We start from the raw sequence: 12,927 nt of genomic DNA on the forward strand, positions 1-12,927 counted from the left end.
AATCTGGAAGAAAAGTGATAAAGATAAAAAGGGAAATCACCTTTTCCAAGGTGCAATACTACAAATTTACAATGCAATTTTGTCTCAGTGAATTTCTGGCCTCCATTTTTATTCCCCAAACTATTATAAGGTACTTAGTAGCACATAACAATGCCAGAACCACATGTATTAGTTTGCCAAATGGATCTTTGTGCTGTATTCGAGAGAAAAAATTTTTTGTTCTTTTTTTAAAATAAAAGAGTAACATAATGTGAAATTTCTGCTTCACCCTGCAGTGGTACCACAAAGACATGGATTTACCGCATCAGTAAGAACTACAGTAGGTGTAAATTACACAGTTTAGGTAAGCCAGTTGACCACAGCCATTTCAAACTGGAGACTTTTAATCCCAGTCTACAACATAGCTCCTACCTTTCACTTTTTAACTGTGTTTGTTTTTCTTTCTGCTTTAACGGCCAACTTGATAGATTATGACTTTTGCATTTAATATCAATATGCTAGTCTAACCAGTCAGTTCCCTAAATAAGGGAGGCAATATGGATTCGACACACAATATTGCATAATGTCTCAGCGTAAAGGTGAACCAAACATACAGATGCAGTTTTCAGTAGGTGCTTAGACCAAACCACCTTGTAGCCTAAATGAAAACTCAGTGGGCTGTGTAATGAAGGAGGAGCATCAAACAGCAATTTTTGACAAGCAATACCTACATTTTGATACCTATACAAACAGCTCGTATTTTAAAATCTGATTGGGATAAAAACTAGACTGTTGAAGACATCCATCAGAAAATAACTACAAAACTGAAAAATGCCTGCAGCATTTACAAATTATTCTATTTTTTTTTTTAACATAATTTTTATTGGTTTTTACAAATTACAAAAAATGGTACATACATAAACACCTTTTCCACCTTCTTCCCACCCCCCTCCATGGGTCCTCCCCTGCCACAGAAGTATCCCACGCAGGTGATCAGTCAGAAGTGGTCCATTTTATGATTGGGTTTCTGTCCTCCTCCCCCTCCCCTGCCCCCCAAGCCCCCCCCTGCCACCAGGGAGCTCCAGTGAACCAGGGCAGTACGCAGGAGTTCATCCATCCAACCATCTATTGTCATACCAAAAAAAAAAGAAAATACAAAAAGAGAAAAAGAGAAAAAAGAGAAGAGGAAAAAAAAAAGACAAAAAGGAAAAAAGACAAAAAAAAAATTCATCATAATTGTTAAATTCATAATTGTTAAACCATATTTTGTGGGCTTCCCCACCCTCCCACCCTTCCCCGGTTTTCCTCCCTTATTTATCATCTTCAACAGTTTCATAGTTCATATTTTATAACATACACCTTTATATCTTATACCACTTTTAAACTATTATCATTTTCGCCTATTGTCCAATCACTGAGAAATCAAACTCCCATTTTTTCTTCCCGTGCCTAATTTTTACCCCTCTATAGGCCTCCATCTTTTCACCTTTTTCCAGAATCAATTCACTTTTTAAACCTGTAACTATTCCCAAACTAACCTTACTCCCCCCGAGTACCTGCTCCACCCCTCCAATCCAGCAAGTTCCATAGTCAGCAGTCCAGTTATAGTCCTATTAACCCATCCTTACAATCACCACTTCACTTTCCCTTCACCCCACCCCCTGTTTGCAGTCTTTTGCCATCCAGGCCTCCATATCAGACCCCTGAGCTTCTTCTCTTCTCTGCTTAATTTTTCCTTCTTCCCTGTGGTCATTCTGGAGTTCCAGTAAATCCAGTCGTGCCCCCCTCAAAGGGGAGGCACTCCATCCAACTTTTTGTAGAGTAAAATCATCATTTTTTTCGTGATGGGCTTCATTTTGTGTTAAATCATCACAGTCGTCATCATTGTCATTCTCACATTCATCTTCTTCAGTTTCAAAAGCTTCATCTTCTAGGAAATCATATTCTGTCATCACAATCTGGAATTGTTGCTGTAACACTAGCCGTTGTGTCTCCTCTTGACATAGTTCTATTCTTGTTTCCCACATTAAGGTCAAAACAGTCCGCTGAAACTCAGGCGGGTACCTTTTTGTTGACATAGTTCAGTCCTGTCAAGGTCAAAACTTGTCACATGGGGTGGAATATGATCGCAGTCTATTTTCTCGACTCCATTTTAACAAGCTGGCTGCATTCTTAAAAATAAAGTTCGAACTCACATTTCAAAAGCATATAAACCAAAAAAAAATTCCCAAAAAGTCCAGAGATAAAGATAGAAATAAAATTTAACTATAAATCCTGGTCAGCTCACTGGGTTTTCTGGGCTGCCGGCTCCCGAGAAAAAGAAAGGTCTTTCTTAGTCTTAACTTCATTCTGCAGGGCAATCACAACAGTCTCTCTCCCCTTTTACCCTGCATTTAGGGGAGATTCTCTTTGATGCCTTTGAGGAATCCTTTTAAGTTAAAATCTTCTGTTTACGGCTTCGGGTTTCTGTTTACTGTCTCTTATGTTACCGTGGGGGGGGGGTGGCTTCCTCTTTTCCCCTCTCTCCCAGGTCCAAATTGTTGCCTTAATTTACATTCCAAAGAATCCAAATTACTCACAGTCTATTCATTTGCTGAATGTTCTTTGAAGAATTGGCCACCTCCACTTCCCAGACTCGCAGCTTCGCACTCTCAGAGCAGCAATGTCAGCCTGTCCGCCGCGGTTCACCTCCTCGCTCTCGGGGGCTTAAACAAAGCCGATCCGGGGAGGAGAGAGCCCGCTTTTGGCGCCGCCAGGCAAAATCTGTCCCCAAAAAGCACGATTTGGGGCTTTTAAGGAGGTTTCGTTTCGCTGGAACGATTCCCTCCACCTCTGAAGCGCCGAGGTCCGCTCCGCTGTGCGGACCCCCGTCTGAGCAAGATGGCGTGGTCAACCGGAAGCCCCGCATTTACAAATTATTCTAGTTGCTTTCTGAGCACAATTCTGGCATTTCATTTATAATTACTTGTCATGTACATACCATCTCTAGTCTGGTAACAAGAATAATCTGTCAGTCGCAGTAATTAGGCCCCATAGAAACCCACCTTTGGGAAGAAAAGGATGTCATCAAATGACTATTTCCTGATGTGGAGTAACTGACAAGCATCATACAAACTTGCTTTACATGTGCTACCAGCAACAATAGTAAATGAAACATTTGTAAACTGTGGGTCAGTACAGGTAGGTAGCCATGTTGGTCTGTCGTAGTCGAAACAAAATAAAATAAAATCCTTCCACTAGCACCCTAGAGACCAACTAAGTTTGTCATTGGTATGAGCTTTCGTGTGCATGCACACTTCAACTCTGAAAACAAGGTTGCTGATGAATTGTTTAGCCATTTAGTCATGTCCGACTCTTCAAGACCCCATGGACCAGAGCACGCCAGGCACTCCTGTCTTCCACTGCCTCCCGCAGTTTCGTCAGACTCATGTTCATAGCTTCATAGCTTCAAGAACACTGTCCAACCATCTCGTCCTCTGTCGTCCCCTTCTCCTTGTACCCTCCATCTTTCCCAACATCAGGGTCTTTTCCAGGGAGTCTTCTATTCTCATGAGGTGGCCAAAGTATTGGAGCCTCAGCTTCAGGATCTGTCCTTCCAGGGCTGATTTCCTTCAGAATGGGTAGGTTTGATCTTCTTGCAGTCCATGGGACTCTCAAAAGTCTCCTCCAGCACCATAATTCAAAAGCATCAATTCAATGCTGATGAATAGCTACATATTAATACTTTAACATTCAGAAAGCTGTAAAACAAGAGATGCATATGTTACAGGTTGCTTTCCCACAACCTCAATGTGGTTTTCAATGAATAAATTGACACTTAAAATAGCATTTAAAACTGCAAAATAAAATAACAAAGCCTGCAAGACTTATGTAAGACAACAAAAGATAACAGACTCCACCGGCTTCCGACTGAATCGGCTGAAATCACACCCTTATCAGACAGTTAAAAAGTCATTGGGAATCAGCATGTATTCCTAAATCCAGCTACATACAACCTTGTAATCTGGGATTGAAATAATTCCACAGCATCAAAACCACCATTGTGAAGGCCCTGCTCGCAGCAGCCAAAGGTCTCACTTACTAATGGAATACAAAGCAGACCCTCATTTGATCTACACATTTGGTGTGGAATTGACACAGGAGAGGTGGTCTCTTAAGGTGTATAAGTCCCAGACCCTGAAAGGCTTTAAAGGTTTACACCAGAAACAAACTGGCAGCAAGTGTGGATGATATAGGTGAAAGATGTTCATATCTCCCCAAATTCGTATTGTTTTGGCTGAAAACACAGTAGCAGCCAATGCAGATAATATAATGCAAGCTGAACATATTCACACCTCCCAGTAATCAATGAGCCAGGCAGCTGCATTTTCTATCCACTGAAGCCTTCAAGAGCACAAAGTGCATTCAAGCAGTCGAGCCTAGAAGTTGAACACAAAGTCAGATCCCCTCTGTCCAAGAAGAGGCAGAACCTACATGATAAAATGCATCTGGTGAGATGCATCTCTGGCCAGCATAACTATCTGCTTATCAGAAATCTGGGAGTTGAGAAAAGTTTCATACCTGCTCTAAGAGGAAGAGCAGTTTTTCAGGGTCTGAGGATGACTCGCCCACATTATTTGTATTCTGTTTCAACCTGATTGCCTCATCCATCTGACAAAGCACTGGTTTGAGGCAGAAATGGCAGATCCCAGAAATCTAGAACTGGTTGTCATGAGCATACTGTTGACACCTCACTACAACCCCCCAGATTAGCTTTATGACTTGATATATAGATGCGAGTGGGAAGACCTTTTTCAGCCCAGCACCATGTTCCCTGATGGACAATCTTCTGGTGGGTGGGACCAGAGGCAAAAGTGGGTGGAGCAAAGTATGGCCACTACTGTTGTACAGTAAACTACATTTCAGTCACACATAAGTATCGCCATTCAGGCAAGCAAAAGGCATTTAAGGCACACTTCAACCAGGAAAAAGCAATAATTGGATAAGTGTGCCAGTGGTGAGGGGTGTGGTCTGGGGATAGAGGGTGTGGCCTGGTGAGAGTTGCTAGGGCCAGATGAAGATGTCTAGAGGGCCATATACAGCCCTCCATCCAAGCCTGAGGGTTCTCACCCATATTATAGATATCATATAGCCTCTGTGACAATAAGGAGCTCTGCAGACAAAAGGGAATTAAACCATCTAAGAGACAGCACTAATATTACAAATAGATGATATTCCTATGTCTTTCCATTGTAGAACAATCAGAAGTAGCCTTGAATGCTCTTATTTAGACATATGAATTGATTTTGGTTTTTTTAAAGCTAATTTGGATTAGGGGAAACAGAAGTAATAGGTAACAAAAAAAATTAATCCCAAGTTTTATTTATTTATGTATTTATTTAGGTTAGTTCAGCCAGACAGAACGACCTGTTCAATTTTTAGGTGTATATTTAACAAAAGAAGATAAGGATCTGTTCCAGAACAACTTGATCACTGTACAGTAGTTTGAAAAGGAGGAGGGGGGAACCCAAAAGTGACATTTTGATATGGCCAGCTCTGAATCTATATTTTATAGGATGAATTCAAATATCCATTTCATCAAACCTGAACTTTATGCTGTCAGATGCTAATGCTGATGATTTATAGGGGGGTGGGGGTAGGATATGAGTATCTGCACGTATTTCACTCCCTCCCCATTCCTTGCACACACACATGCAATGCAAGTAAGCCAGTTTTGGATTGTGCTTTTCAGCAGAAAACTTGACAGAGGACCATTTTTATTTTATTTTAGATTTAGATTTAGATTTTAGATTAGATTTAGATTTTAGATTTAGATTTAGATTCCCTTCCCTTCTGTGAATGTTCTATTTCAGATGCCAGAGTCTGGTCAATTTTTGTCTTGAGATTTGCCAATGGTCCATTCCCCGAACTGCACTGACTCTAGTTCCACAGTGAACATATTGCAGTTGCCATTCCTCAAGAAAATAAAAGCCCTGGGCCCATATTTTAATGCTTGTGTGCTATTGAGACATATCTGTAATTATAAAGGAGAAAGTTTGAACTAGAACCTTTTCCACCCCAATAGTCATATTTCCTTAGGGGCAACCTTCCAGGGCCTGTATTGTGGGGGTCTCAGCTACCCCGTCCTATTCCTCTCCCTTTGGTTTTCCATTCCTTCCTCCCAAAGTTAGTCAGCATTCTATGGCAATTGAGCCCAGTCTTGGTTTTGGATAACACCCCCCTTCTTTTCCTTACTTAAATATTGTTGTACTTCTTCAAACCTTGCGATTCCCCCAAGCTTCACTCTTGAGGAGACGTTTTCTTCAGAGGAGTCCTTGCCTGTGGCCAGGCTCCTGTTTGAATTGGCCAGGTTTCCTTTTGGCACTTAAGGTCCTTCCCTTCCCTTGGGACCCATTCAGCCTTAAGGTCAGAGGCTGAACTCATCCTGGGTGCGGATGGCGCCTCCTCAGCATCATCACAGGATCCTGGCCCTCAGACAGAGAGCCTGACCCAGGGCTTGGGGTAAGGGCGGGTCTTCTGATGAGAAGTCCCCTGGCTAAGGCATGGCAATCTCCCATCACCCCTGACCATTGGCCATCAGACAGGGGCTGATGGGAGCTGGAGTCCAACAACACCTGGAGGTCACAAGTCTCACACACACACACACACACACACACACACACACCAGGTATACAGTGTACAGTATAATACGCGCAAACATTTCAACCAACTCATGCACGCCATATAACAACAATGGGAATAAATCAAGAATTACAAATGCACAGTACCTTGTAATTTAGTTGATTGCATGTTAGCACAATGGTTCTGTCACCAATTTGCATCTCCACACTTAATAGGGCAATAATAAAAGGGAAAGTCAAACGGGCTGAGTCCAAGTTGAAAGAATCAGTGGTCCCCATGAACTAGTTTGACAGGCTGATCAGGACATGTCTACATTTCTCCTAACGTCTTGAGACTATATTTCCCTTCAAGTTCCTCATACAATTATTACTGTCGATTCAGCTGACTTCATCCTTGCAGAAACCTCCTGGAATGCAGCTAAACGTACAGACCAAGGTTATTAAACTTCTCTGTTGCTGTGGCTTCTTACTTGTTTCTGTATGCTTTAGCTCTTTTGAATGGCTAGTTTAAAAAACTTTTTTCATTCCAAGCCATTTTGAGAATTCTCAGGGAGGGGGGGATAGCATATAGTATTAATGACTATACAAACAACAAGAGGAATACAGGAAAAGAAAGAGCAATTTGTTAGAGCAACCTGCAGATCTTTTAGCTCCATAGACAAAAAGAAGAGAATAAACAAAATGCATTTCAAAGAGCTCTATCAGAGCTTTCTTCCTAATGACTGGAAACCATAAAGGTAAGGCAAGGTGTAGAGATGTACACCACAGAAATAAAGGTGAGATAATGGCGGAATCCAGTGCTTCACAACTATATACTGTACATGCACTCTTGAGAGTAAGATTTCTTCAAGGTTGTGGAACTTATTTCACAGGATCTAACTACCCATCTTCATACAATTTTTGAGTGCCCAGACAAGTGTATGCATGTTTACTTGAAAGTAAATCCCATGGGGTTGGTTCTAGACTACTTAGTTGCATTCGGTTTCTCCTTCAGGTGTCCTCCTTACTGAAGGACAGTAAGTCTTGCTGAATTCAATGGAGCTTACTCTCAGAGATGGAAAAGTTTGTTGATTTCGGTTCCCTCATTTCCTTATTTCCCCCCATCTTAAATTCAGCTCTTCATATTACAGGATTTTTTCTAAACAAAAATCTTCATGAAAATTCTCCAGCATTTTAATATGAATTTCTCCTAACAAACACATTTTTTTTGCAAAAGAAAAATTCCCCTACTATGATATTGTAATATAATGCACATTTGTATGTTATTTTCACTAATATATTCATTTTTATGTGCACTTTCCTCTAACACAGGGGTCCTCAAACTTACGTCACCGAGGGCCAGTGCCACCGGCGCCGATTGTGCTGCGGGCCGGAGTGTGCGGGAGCACACACCCATACGCATGCTCACACGTGATTTCCGGCGCACTTCCGGGTCGCCAGAACACTGGAAATAGCTTGTGCGCATGGGCCTCCTCCGGCCCGGAAGTGCTCAGGAAATGACGCTTGTGCATGCACACAAGCTGTTTCTGATGCTCCAGTGACCTGGAAGTGGGCAGCCGTGCCACACCGTTAACAGTGGGGGTCTCTGCGGGCCGCATAAAAGAGCCTTGCGGGCCACATCCAGCCCCCGGGCCTTAGTTTGGGGAAGCCTGCTCTAACACATGCATTTTGTAAACACTGGTTGATTGGAGAACTGCATTGCAAAATTTGAATAAATGTGCATTTTGAAGGATGGCTGTGTTTCAGTTCTCACATTGTGTTTGGAAAGTTTAAATTTGGTAGATTTTCCTTTAAATGTTAATGGATTCGCATTTCTCCATCATTCCTACCTCCAGGTAAGAGTGTATACAACTGCAGACTTAGGGTTGTATCCAACTTAGGTAGAGCAGACCCACTGAAATTAATGGGCCTAAATTTGTCATGTTCATTATTTTCAGTGGGTTTATTATGAGTCAGACTAATATTAGATACAACTCATAGAATTTAAGTGGGTTTGACTCCCAGGTATGTTTGCAAAGGATTGCATACTTACTGCAAGTGCTATTGTCTAAAGCAGGCATGTCCAACAGGTAGATTGTGATCTACCAGTAGATCACTGGACGTCTGTGGTAGATCACTGGTAGATCACTGGCTCCCCCCAAAGAAGCTCAACAACTTTGGCTCCCCTAAAAAAAGCTCAACATTTTTGTCCTGCACCGCAAAGAAATGGGGCTTTCCTCCCCCCCCCAAAAGCCCTACAACTTTGACCTGAACCCCCCCAAATGGGGTAGATCACCACCAGTTTTTAACTCTGTGAGTAGATCACAGTCTCTTGGGAGTTGGCCATCCCTGGTCTAAAGCATCACTGTTTGTTTGTTTTTAAGGGGGGGGATGTTTACTAATCACAAACACTGTCCAGGTTGTACTTATTTGCAAGAAGGCGGCACTGACAAAAGATAAAGGCAGATTGTAGTATAAACACTCTTGGTGCTTAGCAACCTACATACTAACTCAACCTCTTTCCTTCCCACATTCTCCTCTCCATGCACGTTTCTCGGCTGAAAATTGATAAAATTACACAACTGGAATCAGTAACACAGAGTTACTGTGTGCTATGTCCATGAGGCAAAATGGGGTGTTTTAAAAGTTTTACAGACTTTGCCTCCCTTTCAGATTTCCTTGAGATGCCTGGGACCAAGACAGTACAATGCATTCGTGTATTGAATTCTCTAATCATGATGATTCGTTGTCAGATTGCTTTGTGAAGAAATGTTAAGCACATTGTAGTCAATCTGAATTTTCACACAGAGGGGAAAAAAAGTTTCAGGGTTGGTTTCAATTGTTACTTTCTGAACAAGTGTCTTGTACATAATCCTCATATAGAAGATAAGTGATACAGAAGCCGCTAGAATGGAGGTTAAATATGCAAATCGGATCAGTTAACCAAACATTGCCCTGAGGTAGTGTGACTAGCTATTAGAGAGATGGCCTTCTTAGTGGCAGTGTCCCAGCTGTGGAAGATTTTCCTCAGAGGTTGTGGGCCACGGATGTATTTTACCACAGCACAAAAATCCAGGGGTCCGTCAGGGTTTAGTCCTGGAACCTGTAGTCTCCTTGGGGGAGCTGGAGTCCATAAGCAAACCTGCAAACTGGTGGACCATTGGACCTGGACATCCCTGTCCTGAGACTAGAGGTTGGAGCAGGACTTGTAGCCCATCCAGTTGAACCTCTTGCTTAATGCAAGAAATCAAGAGCTACAGTCTACAACAGCTGATGGCTGCTAGCTCTTGGAAAACCCTCAGCTACAACTAAACAGCGGTATTTCCAACAGACAAAAATGAGTGGTGAACAGTAGTGGCAGATTCACAATAATCCTACCCACCTTTGTGACTTTTAATAACAGTCTTGCGAAAATTGTCTAAAAGGATGGCCTTCAGATTCTTTAACAAATCCCATGAAGGATTCTAAATATTAACAATGGTGCATCTCACTATTGGATTTTTAAAAATCTAATATTGCAACACAAGACAGTAAACTGGACTTTCACTTGGAAGAACCCTATATTCCCCAGATCCTTGACATCTGCTCCATTATTAAAATAATCTTCATTAATGTTACACTTCTAGCAAAATAGATGAACTCCGAAAGTGACCTCCTTGTTCAACAATGATGCTCCTAGGCACTTGATCTAATCTTTCCGGTAAACCGACTCCCTCTTACTGAGAATATTCTCTTTTGTTCCAGAAGTTTTGATGTACTAATAATTAACCCACACAACCTGGCACAGTCCATGTTCTTTGTATTTTGTTCTGATCATTTCGCCTAATGAAGAAGTGCGTGAAGTTGACTTCGTGTCCACGGATCGTTTGGGCCAATGCAAGATATCATCTCAACCTAGTTATATTGACTATACAAGTCTGTCAAGCTCATCTGCCCTATGAATTCAGACCACATTGTTCCAGTCAACAGAACACATTAACAACGGTTGAAGCATCCTTGCTTCTATTGTGCTTTATGTGAGCCTGCTATTGACTATCGTTCGGAAAATATAGCAGGTTTGAAATGTGCTGCCTCACTTCTAAGAGAAGGGATTGCTGGGGAAATGCTGTAGTATTATTGTGTAATCTCCTTTGACGTCTAATACATTCCAGCACTCAATTTAAGGTCCTGATATGTGAAGTTTCTGGGAACTTAACCCGGGGATTGGCAATTCTTCTTCCTCCTCCTCCTCCTCCTCCTCCTCCTCCTCCTCCTCCTCCTCCTCCTCCTCTTCTTTGTTCAATCTATCATGTGGTGTAATGGGCCAGTGCATCTAGCAGGGGCGGCTGTGGGCAGGATTCCTGCATTGCATGGGGCTGGACTAGATGACCACCGGGATCCCTTCCAAGACTACAATTCTATAAACTATTGCAGACAGCAGTTCAATAGTGCCCATCACATTACTGGGGAGTAAACACCAACTCCATTGCTTTCCTCATGTCATCTTCTTATTTTGTATGAGAAATACTCCCAAAACCTTTTTTAAAGTCTCCACCCCCCCCAAAGAGTGTTATCATTCCCTTGCCACAGCCATGCCCCACCCATTTTTGAAAACCTCTCATTTTTCCTTCCTTCATTTCGTTTTTCAGAGGCTGTGTGCTCCTCTGTGTCTCTCTTCTCACAACGACTTACGTAAGGCAGAATTTTGCACTACTGATGTTGGATTGGCACACAGCACTCAGAGGAAAGCTCTTCTGTTCTTGGAAAAGCTCTAAGATACAGTTTTGATCTGTTATTCATTGCAACAGGGTCAGGGGTGTGTGTGGGGATCTCAGTATTCTTTTCAGTACTGTTTTTAATGCATTTATTCATTGCTTTTTACACTTACGAGTGTCTCAGAACAACTTACAAAAGCAAGACAATAGAAATAACATAAGAAACTTTAAAAATCAAATATAAAAACACAGATAAGACAGTGAGCAAAGTTTTAGTGTTCTAACACAAAAACCCTATTTCTGGTCCATCCCTCGCTCCTTCCAAGTGTTATTTATCTCAGTAGTCTAATTATTTTGGGGTGGGGGGAAGGGGCAGAAAACTTTCTGTTGCTGGTGTTGCTAATCAGTTGTTTGTCAGAATCTTTGCATATTTGCTGCAAAACAATCAGAGATTTACCAGTAGATCTGGATCAATCTTCTGCCCACCCCTGCATTAGAAAGTTTTCTGGCCGCACCAGAATTCAGATGCCAGCAACTTGCCTAACAACAAACACCTAATTCAGGAACTGCTGAGGCTGCTCCACAGAGATCTCTGGGAGCTACAATTCTGAGAACACTAACTAGGAAGGAAACCCTGTTGCGGAATAGGTTGTATTTATTGATCATTCCTCCTGATTTGCTTGCAGTGAGATCAGAAGATGCTGGCTATTTAATGAGCATTCAATCTGATTTATTTGCAGGACGCAAATGTTATCCTATGCTTTCCAGTATATTTTCACATCACTTTGCATTGTGAAAAGCCCGATCTTTTGGGGAAGTAGGTGTGTTGCAGAAGACCTCCTAATGAACTATAAATGTGCAGCCTAAATTTGCCAGAATGTGAAAATAGTGGCAACCCGGAAGTGCCCTAAATCCTATGTCCTTCTGCATAGGATTGCCTGTAAATTCTCTTAACCTAGAAGTTCTATTGATAGGGCAGTGATCAGTTCATGGTTATTATAAAACTGTGAAAATCCTCTTTGGATATAACCAGAAAAGGCTGAATTAGAAGAAAACATAAATTTGGCAGCTCTCCTTGTTTCCTTTGTGGTCCTGAGCCTCTGTACAAGGGATATGGTTGAGTTATGAAACAAACAAACAAACAAACAAACAAACAAACAGAATTTTCTCCATTTCTGTACCAAAGCATTAATTTCAATTACAGGCAACTCCCCATTTACATGGGGGTTATGTTCTGAGGCCCTGCACATTTAAGTGAAATCGTGTATATTAGGAACACCATTGAAAAAGCCTGCAAACACCTACCAAACCTCCCTGCTCAAACTCCTCCAACTCTCCACAGGCCTCAAAGGTCGGTACAAGGGCTCTTGGGACTATACTTGCAAAGGCTCATTGGATTGCTAGGTGCTGTTTTCACACATTTTTTGCTGCTTTTGTGCTCTTTTACAGCTGTTTTTGCCCCTTTTTGTGCACTTCCAAGTTCGCAGTGATGTGTGCATGTGCAGACGCCAGTGCCTTGAATGTGTGTAAATGGGGAGTTGCCTGTATAGCCCTTGGTTTGGTTCACTTTTTGGTGCAAATCACTTAGCATGTGGTATATATGCTAAGGAACTCCTATACACTATTTATACCTATTTATCTACTTGCACTGGCAT

At 41.9% G+C, this 12,927-nt stretch overlaps 1 protein-coding gene across 1 annotated transcript in view; it reads right to left on the reverse strand.

The window, feature by feature from the left end:
- The window catches only part of LARP1 (La ribonucleoprotein 1, translational regulator), a 100,322-nt gene that overhangs the window by 66,215 nt on the left and 21,180 nt on the right, over positions 1-12,927 (reverse strand). The gene's annotated exons all lie outside the window — the stretch shown is intronic.

The sequence above is a fragment of the Zootoca vivipara genome, chromosome 2 (genome assembly GCF_963506605.1).
Source record: "Zootoca vivipara chromosome 2, rZooViv1.1, whole genome shotgun sequence".
In the NCBI taxonomy this organism is placed as follows: domain Eukaryota; kingdom Metazoa; phylum Chordata; class Lepidosauria; order Squamata; family Lacertidae; genus Zootoca; species Zootoca vivipara.